The sequence below is a fragment of the Scophthalmus maximus genome, chromosome 2 (genome assembly GCF_022379125.1).
Source record: "Scophthalmus maximus strain ysfricsl-2021 chromosome 2, ASM2237912v1, whole genome shotgun sequence".
In the NCBI taxonomy this organism is placed as follows: domain Eukaryota; kingdom Metazoa; phylum Chordata; class Actinopteri; order Pleuronectiformes; family Scophthalmidae; genus Scophthalmus; species Scophthalmus maximus.
Window position 1 is genome coordinate 4241235 of NC_061516.1, and position 14343 is coordinate 4255577.

General features: G+C 45.6%; 1 protein-coding gene across 2 annotated transcripts in view; it reads left to right on the top strand.

Moving 5' to 3' along the window:
• Positions 1-5656: 5656 nt before the first annotated feature.
• The window catches only part of lhfpl2a (LHFPL tetraspan subfamily member 2a), a 39991-nt gene continuing 31304 nt past the window's right edge, over positions 5657-14343 (top strand). For both annotated transcript variants that reach the window (XM_035626111.2, XM_035626114.2), the window contains exon 1: positions 5657-5914. The gene's annotated coding sequence lies outside the window, so the exon portion shown is untranslated. The remainder of the gene's footprint in view (positions 5915-14343) is intronic.

The window sequence follows — 14343 nt, forward strand, 5'->3', positions numbered from 1 at the left end:
AGTTTTTTTTGTTTTTGCACAATTGTCAGACCTTTCACCAAATGAAGCCAGAGAGCTGGTGTCGTTTTTCATGCTGTCGTCTGGTCTGAGCTGGTGTTTGCTTTTTGTACAGTAGAACATAAAATATGTGAGCTGGATGTAATGAGTCTAGCAGTGTGACTGCTGCCTTTCACAACCAAACTTCAAATACAGTGAGCGATGGATGCTTAAAGGAATAGTTCAACATTTTGGGGAAATTTGCTTGTTCAATTTTTTGCTGAAAGTAAAATGAGATTATAAATGTCGTATCTCTACACTCAATATTAAAAAAAAAATCTGTTTTCCTTCATACTGGTAGATTGAGCTCTCAAACTATTTGATGCTGGATAAGGTTTATTATTACAGTTTATACTGTTTTAAAAAAGAAATGTGTAATGTTTTTTTGTTTTATTCGTAATTCCTTCACAAATTCAATTTAAGGTTGTGGCCAGGAAACGGTTTGATAAGAGACTGGGCTCTGTCCAAAAGGAAAAAAAAACAACTGTCCATAAACACCCCTAAAGTTCACTGATTACCAAAGTATATTGTGTTTGTTTAATCATTGCAAGAGGAGAAGTGTAAAAGCAACAATTAGGTTTTTTTATAGGAGTTATTTACATTCAAAGTCAGCCACCGCATCTGGTCAAGAAATCATTTTGCAAGAAAATTTACAACCACAATCATTTTCACATATTTTAAATGATATAGCATTAATGAGCTTCAGAGGGGCTGGGAGAGGAATTTTTTGAGATCGACATGAAAAATGTTGATATTCCTTCACATCGAAAGCTTCTTATTTCCCAAATTGTTTAACTGTTCCTATAAGGATGGTCGGAAACGGCTTTCAGCCGCATCACACAGTCTTCATCGTGAGGCTGACTTTGCTCAGCTGTCTTGGAGAGGGATTCAATGAACCTGTGAGCTCAGTAGCTGTTATGAATTCAGCCATAACAGTATCAACACTGCTCAACATGAAAATCTTAACAGATACGACTGAAAGCCTTGGATTGGTGCCGGGATTGTTTTGTAAAGCTGCCATTGTAAGGCCCAGAATGAACTTTGATGTTTAATTTATGAGTGGAATTTTGAGGTCGTATGTCACTGAATTATTAATTTGAAACAGTCCTGCCATATGGCCGCCCAACTCTACTGAGTCATGCCAGTTACTTGCTCAAAATTTAAAAACCTAATCTACCAATTTTTTTATTTTTTATAAATTGTTTATTTTCTGCGTACATATGGTTTCTACTTTTCCATGAAGTGACAGTATGAGCTTGTTCACAAGTTTGTATGTGCTCAGGGGGGGGGGGGGGAAAGATATTTTTCTACACAAGCAGCTGTTCAATTGAATTTGAACTGGGATTTTGGTAATGGATGCCTGCGAGCAGACCACATGATTATTTAGTGTTTCTCCGAGAGAAACTTCTTACACTGCTGAAGCCATAAATTTGTCACTCGCTTAGTGTGTTAGTTTACTCTGCAATCAGAACTCTGCGTTTCAGGATGATGGGATGGCTCATGTAATTAGATGCTGCCAGTTCTTGCCATTCACCTTAAACCGAGGCCTGCAAGTTGCTCTGCTTCGCATGCCCAGTTTGTGGTGAGCTACCACCCAGCCCCCCCCACTCCTTGTCATTATGAGCAGCCAACCTTGGCGGTGTCACAACTCATCTCCTCCTCAGGCTTTTTCAAAGTGGTCTCGGTGTGTCTTTCACACTTGATCCCGCACGTTGACTGCCCTGTGAAGTCGGCCTCGCGGAGAGTGACAAACACCCAGCGGCCCTGACGTCGCCTACGGCCCCCACGGTTTGTTTTTTCAGCTGTGAGAGAAGTGCTGTATGGCCTCCTGAAAGATGTGACACTGTAAAGATATGACGCTCACGCCAGTCACAGTAAAGTCATAGTAAAACGTGGGGGTTTAATGAGAGACACAAGTAAAAATCACTTCACTTTTACGCACAAACGCCAGAATTAAAAACAAACCCGTCAAACTTATTTTTGACGAGGCTCTTGGAGCTGCAGAGGGTCTGTTCAGTGGATCCTCAAGGTCTTCAGTGTAAAGAAAACAGAGTTTCTGTGTGATGGTGATAATGATAATCGATTAGCTGAATTACTATGATTGAGAATAGAGAGTCTGTTATTTGAATATGAACATTTTATGTTTATTACGCAAATTTGTCTTATTTCTTTTTTTATCCATCAGATTTATTGTGCAAACCAACAACAAGAATATATCTGACACTTGGACACCGTCATCCTAACCGTCAGCAGTGTCGTACTGTTCAGACAGTATTTCTTGTTTTCCTTTTGTTGTAATCCCTGTAGACGAAATTAATTGAGTTTGATGAATACAGGCACAGGCGTTTTGATGGTGAGCGCATGACGGGACACAAAAATGCACGCCACCGCTCCTCTGTGGCATGTCCGCAAGGAGAAACCGAAGGTCTCTCGCGGGCGAAGAAGGGCCTGGAATTCCAAACAAAGATTGTGTCTTGTCTGTCTGTGCCGCCCTGCCTGTGAAAACAGATTAAAATCATATTGACCAGTGCAGCCAGGAATGTGTTGAACCTTGAGCCTGGAAGGGGGCGGGGGGCTCATCACGCCTAACAAACAAAAAAAAAATAGAAAACCACAACAGTCCCTCACAGTGCAGGGAGACCACCGGCTTTTAATGAGGCTGAGGAGTTACTACGCAGAGCCATCATTACACAGGAGCTCAATTGTTACAATAATCGTGCTCATCTAGTCGTGGGTGGCAGACGGTTTCTGACTTCCACTGAAGTAAAAGTGCAATCAGTGATTGGAGAATGAAACATTTTTGGTTCATTTCTTGCACTGACTTTCTTTGCATTCATTTTTCATTTTAACCTCTTTTTTTTTTTTTTTTTTTAAGCTTAAACTCGGCTATAACTCTGACTTCTCATTTTTCAACCACAAAAAGCGGCAGTGAAAACATACACCCATGAATATGTAACTATCGAACAACAATACAATGGGACAGTGCAGAGGATAAAAAATCGAACACAGTCCATTCACATGTAAAGTGATCTGATCCCAACTCGCTGTCGTGCCCTTTTTCATTAAAGGCCTATGCATCTCTTTAAGTCTCGGGAAAAAAAAAAATATGCATACAACAGTTCGGAGCTTGGAGCTCAAACAACATTTATTGTAGTAATCAGTCGTGTGCAAGAGGTGACTGGAGTATTTTCTACTGCAGACGATTGTTCTTTCAGTCTGACTATCAAACCAAAGGTCACTCGGCGTAACAATGATCCCTGCAGTGAGGAAGTGGATGGATAACATCAGGGCTGTAGTTAACGTCGATAACTGCAGTCAGTTCAGCCGGACACTCCCCAACCAAAGTCATGCGACTCCCCTTGTGTTTTCACGCCATTCAAGTCTCGTTTGACCGACCGAGGAGCACAGATAAGACGTCTGAGGGCCCGGCACCAGTTGCTCCCCCCCCCAGTCACAACACTCTCAAAATAGACCGTTCACACTGGTTCATGTGTACAGAAGTTGCCGTTTCGCAGCATTTCCGCACCGCCTCACACTCTTCCGCAAAACACGTGCCTCGGGTTTCTGTTGGATTTTTTTGGCAACAGTGGAAGACTGCTGGCCGGGAGTAGGAGCACACAACAAGACAAATGTCCGGAAATAATGCTAAGCACGTTCTTTCTGCCGTGCAGCGTGTAGACCAACATGTTGGACCCGACTAAGCCTTCAGAATGTGAGCACTCCGGCATTGACTGGTGTCGGCTGTGTCCCCGTGGCTCAGCTGTTAGCCACCGCACGAAGGTTAGACTCCGATCCAGGGAGAATTAAACATGTCGGGGTCCCAAATGTGGATGTGTGGATGAAAATAATACAGGATGCTATGGTGCAGTTTCAGGGGTTGGTTGGCAGCTATAGCATACTCTATGCGTGCCCTATATATCCCCCAATCTGGCAATTCCAACTTTTTAATGCTATAATATCGTCATTTAATAATGACACAATTTGTATCATATGATGACAAATTATATTGTTGTCTAATGTTATTGGTTGTAAAAGTGAATTCATTCCTACACTATAGAACAATATTTCTATCTATAGTCCTATATAGGAGAGATACCTTTAAAAAAGGTATCTCATTTTAAACTGCATTTTATGACTTCTTTACAACTTTTAGACATCTTTATCCTATGATATTATAACCTTTGTTCAGCCAGGAGTAAGAACAAACTCATTGAGATCGGAAAACACATACTAATGTTGCTACGTGTTTGCTCAAAATGGAAAGAGGCAACTGTTTGTTTGCCAACACAGAATATGTCAGTGTTGTGTTACAGGAGAAGCGTTTGTTTAAAGCTTACTCGAGGAATGTAAAAGCCACAATAATGATGTGACCAGTCTTTGGCTAAACGTTGGCACTGTTCACTCACTTGTGCGCGTACCGAAGCATATTTGAATGTTGATGAGAGATGTGCCTATCCTAGGAATATTTCTTTCCATATTTTCCATATCTTTTTATTTTGGTTTTCAGCTCGTCGGGTCATTTGGAAATCACTTACATTATGCTTACCTGTTAGAAAAGTGATATGCAAATGAAGTTTGACTGATTGAGTGTGACTGATTACTTTGTACTTTTATCCCCGTATTGGTAAATTATTACATAGTGACCAATGAAGGAGAGTGAATCTATAATTAGAGAAGTCACTGCTCTACTTTGACTACACCAAAGAGCTTTGAAATTTCAAAGCAAGTCCCATGGCGCTTGAATGGGAGCCATTCAGCGGGCCCGCGCTCAGCTCTGACAAATCAGTTATGCCTTCAGGCGGCTTCTTTATTCCATCTGCAAATGGACAATACACATTTCCCGCAGTGGGAAAGCTATTCGGTCGCTTCGCTGAAATAAAAGTTGTCAAAACAGCAAAAGCACTCAATTGTGATTAGGAGTTGTGCCGCCCAGATTTCAGCAGTGGATTCAGGAAAGTATAAAAAGGTCAAATTATGTCATTATGCAGAAAAATTGTCCCTATGATTAATATAGTATTAAATATTGGATTAAAAAACATTTTGTTTGTTTTATTAATTGTGATAGCCGCATTTTTTTTAATGATACGATACAATACAATATACTTTATTGTCCCCGTAGGGCAACTTGTCTCGGACTCAGTGCTGCACAGATAGTGCCTCCACAGTTTCAAACAATGATCTCACTAATGCAATAAAAAAAACACATATTGCACTCATCCGGTACTATAAACACCATGAGACACATCCTCAAGCAGCCTTGATGTTAGATTAATGTAGATTATAAAGTACATTATATTGGAAGTGGTATGAAGTAGCCCAAGTACAAGTACCTCAAGTTTGTACTTCAATTTTTTTTTTTTTTTTAACTTAACCTTCCACCACTGCACATTGCACATCCACTGCAACAACCCAGTTGGCTCCATCCACATAAAGTGTGTGACGACAACACATCGTGTCCATTGGATAAATAACTCATTGCGATGGGTGCTGGCGGTGATTGGTGGATGGGGGAGGGAGCTGCCGGAGCAGTCACTCCCATCCCAACAGTAGTCTGTCTGGGAGAGGCGGAGAGGAGGCAGGGAGGGAGGGGGGACGGAGCCAACCCATTCATTCTTCTGTGGTCCGGGGGAGAGAGAGAGAGAGAGAGAGAGAGAGAGAGAGAGAGAAAACAACGTGGAGGATGAAGAAGAGACTCTGAGAGGTGATGGTGGAGAAAACGAAAAGAAGAAGAAAAAAGACTCAACAAAGCCAGGATCGGGTCCGACAGCTTTACACCGTCTTTCACCACCCCCCCGCAACAAAACGTCAGAGAAAGGCGCAGCGAGGTCCCGTCAACTCTCTCTCTGTGGAGCGGAGGCAGCGCAGCCAGCAGTCCCGCGTGAGTAGCCTCCCCGACGAGCAGGGATCCCGACAAGAGAAACCCCAGTTGCCCTTTTTCCCCCCCAAAAAAGTAGCGCAGGGAGTCTGTCCTCCGGGCCGCCGCCGCCGCGTCCCGTCGGAAAAGACGCACAACGCGCCGAGCGCCGTGGCGCGCGCCCGAGCTCCATTGCGCATTTTCCTGCGGCGGTGGTCGCGTCGCTCTCGGAGCTCCGCAGTGAATACTCGTGGCAGGGAAGTGATGCAGCACACCACCAGCCCAGTGTGTTGACACTCATCACTGAGCCTCTTTTTTTGTTTTTGTTAGGGAGGGGGGGGGGGGATCGAATGCCTCCATTGATGTAGTTTTTAACCGGGTGACAATGATGCAACATAATATAAGATGCATCATGTGTGATGCACGCGTGGGGATGTCATCAAAAGGCATGTTTGTGTCTAAAACAAGAGTTTATTGGGGGGGGGGGGTGATTTTTGCATAAAAATGACTTGAGCAAATGACTTGTTTAACGCACAATTCAACCTATATACCTATTTCCTCTACTTTTAAATCTCTACTTTGTTATTGTCTGCGCCTTATTGAAGAGACCCTTAAAAAGACCCTCATGCCGAGCGCTGAAACTCTTGTTTTATATAGAAATGGGCATGTTGAGTGTTTTCAGATGACCCCAAAGAAACACGAGATATTTGGTTTACTATCAGATCCCCAGAATTGCTTGTGACTTTGTGATTTTCTGGCCATTCCACGATTGGCTGCTTTTTCTTGGCCCCACAAAAGAAAAAGAAAAAAGAAAAAGAAAGCCCCATCGAAGGCATCATTAACCCCAGAACACCTGCCGATTTCATGTCACCGAATACATCGCAGGTCTAAGGTTGCCCTGCCGTTGTGAGGTCAGGAGAAAGCCAGTCGGTGGTCTTGACAAAGTGCGGCACAGATTCTTGTCTTGGTTCCCGTGTTGTGTTTCAACAGTAAACGGGAGAACTGGTCCCACCTGTACACCGGTGTGTGTGTGTGTGTGTGTGTGTGGAAGATAATGGCCTCCTGAGGGCCAGAGACCTTCCATATCTGTATATGAAGGCTTTGGACCCCTGTGTAACCAGAGTCAACCAGAGTGTCGTGTTTTTTCGCATCATGAGGAAAAAGCCCTACTTTGCCTTTTCTCCACGTCTTTTTCCCAGCAGGCATGCTTTTTCCATGTGTGATGCTTTATTGCTGCGTTTTAATGGACAGTGTTCATGAGAGATGTAGTGCTGTTGTTCCAAACCTCAGCCACTGATTTATTGTGGTAGGAAAAGATCAGAGCCATGTGATCTGTCTTTTTCCACGCAGATGTTTCGCTCTCTGCTCGTAGGTTAACGCTGGTGTCCCCTCAGGTCTTTGGAGTTTAACATTTATCAGTCTGAATGTGCTACATTTTTGTAGTTCAGTCGATTGTTGTCACTTCTGTTTCCACCTGGGGGGTTACAGCAGTGCAACCACTATACGCTCTCTGCTATGAGTCTATATTCTATAATAAGCTTGAATCTCTGTCATGTTTTTTCTCCTTTTTTTAAATGCGAGCAAATGGCCTTCAGAAGTTTTAATGATGCTCACGTCATCACTGAATGAGTAACTAGCATTGAATATGGCGGTTGGTTGGTAGGTTGGTTGGGTTGGTTGGCATCCACCGTCAGGGTTTGCCAGTGGTTTGAGCTAATGTGCCAGTGCACGTGGTCCCTCAGGGTTCCGTGTTGGGCCCGTTATAAAAGCCTGGGCTTCATTCATAACGACCCCGCAGAACGCTCCTTCCCTCCGTTTAGGCCGCAGGAAAAGCAAAAAATACTTGAGCCTCTCTCCCTTGGCAGCTTGGCAGCACAGATGCTTTGGAAACCTTCTTTAATGTTTTTTTGCTTTTCTTTTTTTCCCCCCTCTCAATTCCCTAAACAGAATGGTAAAATTTCAAAGCTCGGAAAAAAAAAAGGATCTTGCATGTCACCCTTTCTGCCCTGGTGCAGACGATGCAGCTGGCGATACTTTTAATGCAAAAAAAAGAAATAAATATATAAAGTTTAACTGCTAACCCATTCATGCCGTTCACATCATCTGCCTTTCGTTTCTTCTCTGAGCTTTGATGGCAGTGCTTTTGTCATTAATCCAGCATCCCGGCTGTAGTTTATGGGACTGGTCAGCATATTTATACTGGAATGACGACTCTTTTTTTTTTTTTGTTGAACTGGCGTATTTGATCTACATCCTCTCCACGCATTCGGATCCTAAATAAACACTTCACTTTTATGCGTCCGTGAGGGTAAATATCGCCGAGTGGTCTGCTGATGGAAATCAGACCTGGTCTCTATCAGTGTGTGCTTGAAACCAAAGCCCGGTCCACAGTGTCGCCATGACCGGAGTGTGAAATCCACTGATTGAACTGCTGCCCCTGGGTCAGAGGTCGAACCAGATGACTCCGGCCGGCTGCGGCCAACATCTGGAAAACAGTTTATCGCAGCAGAGCCTCACTGTGGATATCCTCCACTGTAGACGGCCCCGGTAACAAGACAGGCTTATTTGTACCACATTTTTCTTCAGGCTACTGTAACCGTTGCACTTGCACACGGAGCAGCAACATCTGTTTTTGACAATCAGCATTTCTCCCCCCCCCCTCTACAGTCACTGTTTAACCCCACATTTTTCCCCCATCTCTCTCTGCGAGTGTGGTCAATAAAAGTTTCAACGGGAGCATCCAGGAAGTTCTCTTAATAAAACCAACACATCACAAAGAATTTTTATTTTTTATTTTCATACACCCCTTGTTACCCCGAAGATTGTTTAGTTGGCTGTAAAATTGACGTAATGCTGGGAAGACAAGTCTTAGCAATTGAGACGATTCTTAAGTGGGTCCCATTACATTAAGAGGGCTTTCCATTCCAAGCTTCTAAAGTGAGTGATCCAGAGTGAATTAAAGGAAGAGAAACAGATGCATTCCCTGCTTCTTCAAAACTTTGAATAAACCGAGTCCGTAAACAGCGTCACCATCTTTACCCATAACTATTATTTCCACATGTTACTTCTCAGATGTGTCGGCATTATGATTCTCTGTTCAGCATGGTTCTCTCTGGTTTTCCCAGCGGCCTTTCACAATAGTCCCCCTAGTTAGCCGATCGGGCAGTAGCGCGTGCAGTGGATCGAGAGCTCTACTTAACGCTCCTCACCGTACATACGGCCACGGTAAGAAGTGTCTGTCTCAGGACAGGTCTTCATCAGAGACCCTCGTCTATATACAGTGTGTTTTTTTTATTTGACCAAGTTTGCCGAAGTCGTAGCCTTTTGATCAGGCTAGCCGCCGAACCCCAAGCCCTAATCTGCCTGGCGGATTTACCTCGGTGCGTCAGCTTTTTGGGAACAGCGTCACCGGTCTTTCATGGCCCCCTTCCGCAAGTTCTGGTTGTCGTACAACTTTGTCAGAGGGCAAGACGAGGCCCGGCCCCCCACGTCACGTCCATGTGACAATGTCCAGTAGCCTCTGCGGTGATGACCTCTCCCCTGTGACCTCCTGTTCCAGCCGATTCAACTCCTCCGATCCTCTAGCCCTCCGAATGGTACTTGGCAATGTTTGTCGAGGTCTCTATGCAGCCCCCCCCCCCTTGCTGCCATGCTACGCTGTGGAGTAGTCACGCATGCTGATTAGATTAGGCAGCACTGGAGCTAATCACCCTTCTCTCTCCTCTACTGTTATTCTTCGCTTGCCTATCCCCCCCCCCCTGTGGTTCTCAGAGATGGGCCCCTCCTGGGGGTACATCTTCCTGCTCTCCAACCCCGCTGTTTACTAGGAAGCCGGCAGGGTGGGGTCCCGGCAGTAACAAAGCCTGCAGCCTTTACACTTGTTCCCTCGTTCAATAGAGAGCTGAGTGTAGGCTTGTGTGGAACGCGCCCTCCCCTACAAAGAAAGAGACATCTGGGGAAGTGAATGACTCGCGGAGGGGCAGAGCGAGGGGGGTGGGGGGGGGTAGGTGGACCCTCCTGTCGGGTGAAATGAGGAGAAAGAAGTGGGTTTTGCTCTTTTGTGGCGAGCTGGGGGTCAGCCTCGGGGGAACGCTCGGCAGACGGACGGTGGGTTTTGCAGCTGCATGGCCTCCGGCACTTTATCTCGTCCCCGAGCAGCTGCAGGCCCATTAAACTCCGCCGGTCGTGTTCAACATTCACTTCAGTTTATGTCTCTGGAGTCAGCGTCAGCGTCTCCTGTTTACCTTCCTCCCACCCACCCTTTCTCTTTACTGGCAACTGCAGCATCGGACGTGCTCGAATATTGATCGAAGCTGGAGCCGCCGTCACCCTGGGCCTCGGGCCTCACAGCTGTATGATAATGTTGACCTGCCGCAATAGGCAGTCTGGGTGTAATGTGCGATAAGCTATTATCAGTTTTCGCTTGGGTCATGGAAAAGGTTTTAAGATGTATGAATGAGATAGCACTCAACTGCACATTGTGTTTGTGACACGGCTGAAAGTCATAGTTTGCTTTCATGGTCCAGTCGGCTCCCAGTTCATATTACAATGTGGAAAAAGCTGCAAAGAGACTATAAATGTCAAAGAAGGGCTACAACTGATTCTCATTTCCTTTAACCATCAACCTGTTTATTGAAGAGGCTTATTCATTGAAGACTCTTAAGGCTGTACTATGGCTGTATGAACAGCACAAAAATAAATATTCTGAGTTCACCAGCGAAATACGACATAACTTGTTTTGCTAAATCTGACATCAAAAATGTAAAAATAGCACGTTCAGAAAGCTTGTTTTGACCAAAGAGCCTCTGACAAAACAAAGAATCCTCACATTTAAGAAGCTGGAAGCAGCAAATAGTTGGAATTTCAGGCGACTTGTTCATGAATCGCTGCTTTAGTAGATCAAAACGGACCATGACAACTGGCGTGAACAGACGGAGAGTTCACTCCGGGAGCCGCTCACATATATACAGTATAAAGAGGTTGAGTGATGATAAAGATTTAACGACAACAGTTCATTCTGTTTTCCATCATGCAGATCAGTGAAAATCGCTTTCGCATTTTCACTCACAAATCCTCCAGCTGCTCGGAGGCCGTATTACTCACGACCAGAGATTCCCTGTGTTTGAGGTTCTGGTTTCACCAGCACCATGGAAACCCTCCTCTTGGTTTGGACTGGCGGACTGGTAACCGGTCATTATCACCACTGCAGCCGGGTAGCCGGAGCGTGGCGCGACCGGCGGCTCTAACGCTTTCCCCTGTCTTTGTGTATGATCCTGCTTTCGGCAGACCTAGTTTTACTGAAGTTGACTCATTCTAAATATAAGGCAGGTCACTGGTTGGGCCTAAATCCTGCTCCCATTGCTAACCGTATTGACAGCAAATGACCGTTTGCCTTCCGTGGTCGCCGTCGCTTTGCCTGTCCGGCTTTCCATTTTCACAAATTACATATGCAGTGTGCAATGGAACATCGGCGGAAGAAGTGTTCCAATCCTTTATTTAGATAATAAAAGCACCGAATACCTCATCAAGTACAAGTTAAAGTTTTTCATTGACTAGTTTACCTTAAGTGAAGTAAGTATGGGAAATGTACTTAAAGTATTACAATTAGTCATTAGAAGTATTGGAATGGCCCTTGTGACTGTGACTATATTTCATATTATGTATCATTATTATTATTATTATTAAAGATTTGTGTAAGTATAGTTTGAGCAAGTGATTCTTTTCATCGTGGAATAGTGATTTTCTTTTGTGTCATATTCTTTTGAGGTTCGGACAGGTTTGTGAAGGAGACGCCATTCCTTCACAAACCTGCCCGAACCTCAAAATTATATGACAGTTATTCAAATAATTAAAAGGAAAAGAGGGCAAATTCTTATTTCAGAGAGGCAGTTTGGGGAAAGGCTTGAGGTGTTTTTTAGTGTGAAACCTTGGGAACCTCTGACTGGGTGTATCTCCATTAATCTTAAGTCCGTGGCGGAGAGGCCCTGGTCACTGCCTAATGGTCTGTGCAGCTGTGAATTGATTTGTAGTGCGAGCTCTCTCCAGGTGAGGGTGACCGCTCAGCTAGAGCGGCCGAGGATAGTGTTACAGCCCCCGTGGGACCGCACGGACATGCACACAGGACTCGGGACAGAGAAGTAGCCTTTCGCAAGATGTCCTCCCCCGTTGTTTCACGAGTGAATTACGATGGTTTTGTACCACGCGAAAGACACGGCCGGGGCTCGACTACACCCCGAAGCTCGGCTGTTGCACCACGCTGATATTGATATCAGCCGCTTTGAGTTGACCTCAGGTATGATGAGCACAGATTTGGATCCTGTAAAAATAATTATCCGGTGCTTTTCACTTCTATGTTCTTACATCACTTTTCTATCTCTCTATTATTCTCTAATCCCCTCGTCCGAGGACACTTGGGCATGCATTGCACAGGCCACATCCACATTATAATGTTTTAGGTTTTAAAACACTTCACTGCTGCTACGTTCCCGCCTGCCGTTCCCATTACTCGGGAGATTTCTAGCCCCTAACGAAAGCGACTTCTGGTCCCTTTATTCAGTTTGAAAACTCTGGGGCTGCTTGTAAGGCAGGACGATGACGCCGGCACTCGCATTCGCTTCCTGATTGGTCCTTCTCACATCCACTACTATGGGGGAAATGCAAGGGCGTCCGGTCACTCGCAGTTCCACCTCGTCTTCAGCCCAAGAATAAAAAAATCCCTGCTTCTTTATTCATCACAACGGCTTGTTTCTAGTTTGTAGTATTGTCTGCGACCAAGCAACCAGCTGCAGAGTAGACGATCTGCTCCCCGCTCGCACCGGCACGCGCGCGCCCGGTGGGCGTGAATGAATGGTCATGCGATATGCATTTTTTCAGGGGTCTTAGTATGGACGGAGACGACTTCTGATGCAGAGCTCATTTTGAAATGTGTTAGTCTGGATGTAGCCACAGTTTCAGGTTCAGCTCAGCCACCTCCCTCCCTCTCCTGACTGATGAGCTCGCCACTGACTCAGGCTCTTTTGTTTTTGCCAGGAAAGCGTCTTTGCGACAACAGTTCACTGCAGCTGCGAAATGTTCTGCCGAGTCTTTATGTTTTGACTGTAGCAGCGAGTGCCACGGCTTCATGTTCCTCTCGCCCGAAGCCTTTATCAAACATGCATATTTGCTCTGGAAAAGGAAGAATGCAGGGAATTGAGGCACTTCTTTGTTTGCCGTTGCCATTCGTGGGCGGCCCTCGGCGAGCGAAGCGCTGCTTGCCGTCAGAGGGGACGGCCGGGGTCACGCCGTCCCTCGCTGCGCGGGGAGGGAGAGCAAACGCAGGCCAGGGACAATCGGAACCGGCGGTGGGGCGGCAATCACAGCGGAGGGAGACAGACAACAGACATAAAAGCCAAACAAATTTCAAAGTATAGCGAAAGGGGGAGATGAAGAGGAGGAGAGCAGAGAGCAGAACGCTAGCGACGGAAAGAAGGAGAAGGTGCTGGAGCGGCTCTGGGTCAGACATCTGTGACCTGTGTCCCAGAGGCAGGCGTCTGGAGCTGCCTGTGTACCCTCGCTGCCTGATTGTCCCCCATCGCTCCCTCCACCTGCTCTGGGGACTTCCCTTTGCTGTCTCCTCCAGGTGTCCCAGGGGGCCTCCACCCTAAAGGGGTACCCATGTTTTTTTTTTTGTTATAGCTGCCTCTGACCTCCATCCATTCATCTGTCCGTCCCAATTTACCCACAAATGGACACTGCAGAGGTGCGGTCAACATAGATGATATAAGATTATTGAAAACCTGTTTTGATTTGTCTGTTCACACTATGACCGCTCGAGGCAAAAGGTCTCTGCGGTGGATGTGTTTGGAAATACACACAAGCTATCTTCAGTAACGCGGTCGAGAAAATGTCCGGACCCAATTCTCCGTTTTCTGCCGTTCACATATGAAGAACTCAGCAGGATATTGAAAAGTATCAGACGGAGCATTCGGGCGAGGGGCGGCCCTGTGAATCTTCCCGAAGATTTCCCTGCTCTATTTCCAATGTGGCAATGGTGCCACAGGAGGCTCGGGAAATGTCGGGAGCCACATTTGCTCGCACGCAGCCCCTCCGGAAGAATTCCCTGAGCGCAGACTTTCCAGAGTGTACAGTTTGTACGTTCAGAGAGTTCATGAGGAGAGCACTGATGAGCAGCCATGTAACAGCTTGTAACTTTATCTTATTTTTTTTCTGTGATGAACAAAAACATTGACCAAGTTTGGTAAAAAATCACAAAGGTGTCGACTTTGCGGCACTTTGCTTTGGAACATGGAAAGATACCCCGAGGACACTAATGGAGGTAATCGAGAAATGATGTCATTTAGAGCCGGCCCGTTAAAAAGGGAACGACTGAAAAACACCTCATTTGAAGTCTCTCCGCGGCAGTGTTGACGTTGCCCAGTTGGAGACAGTTGAACGGCAGACTTGGCACTTGGCCA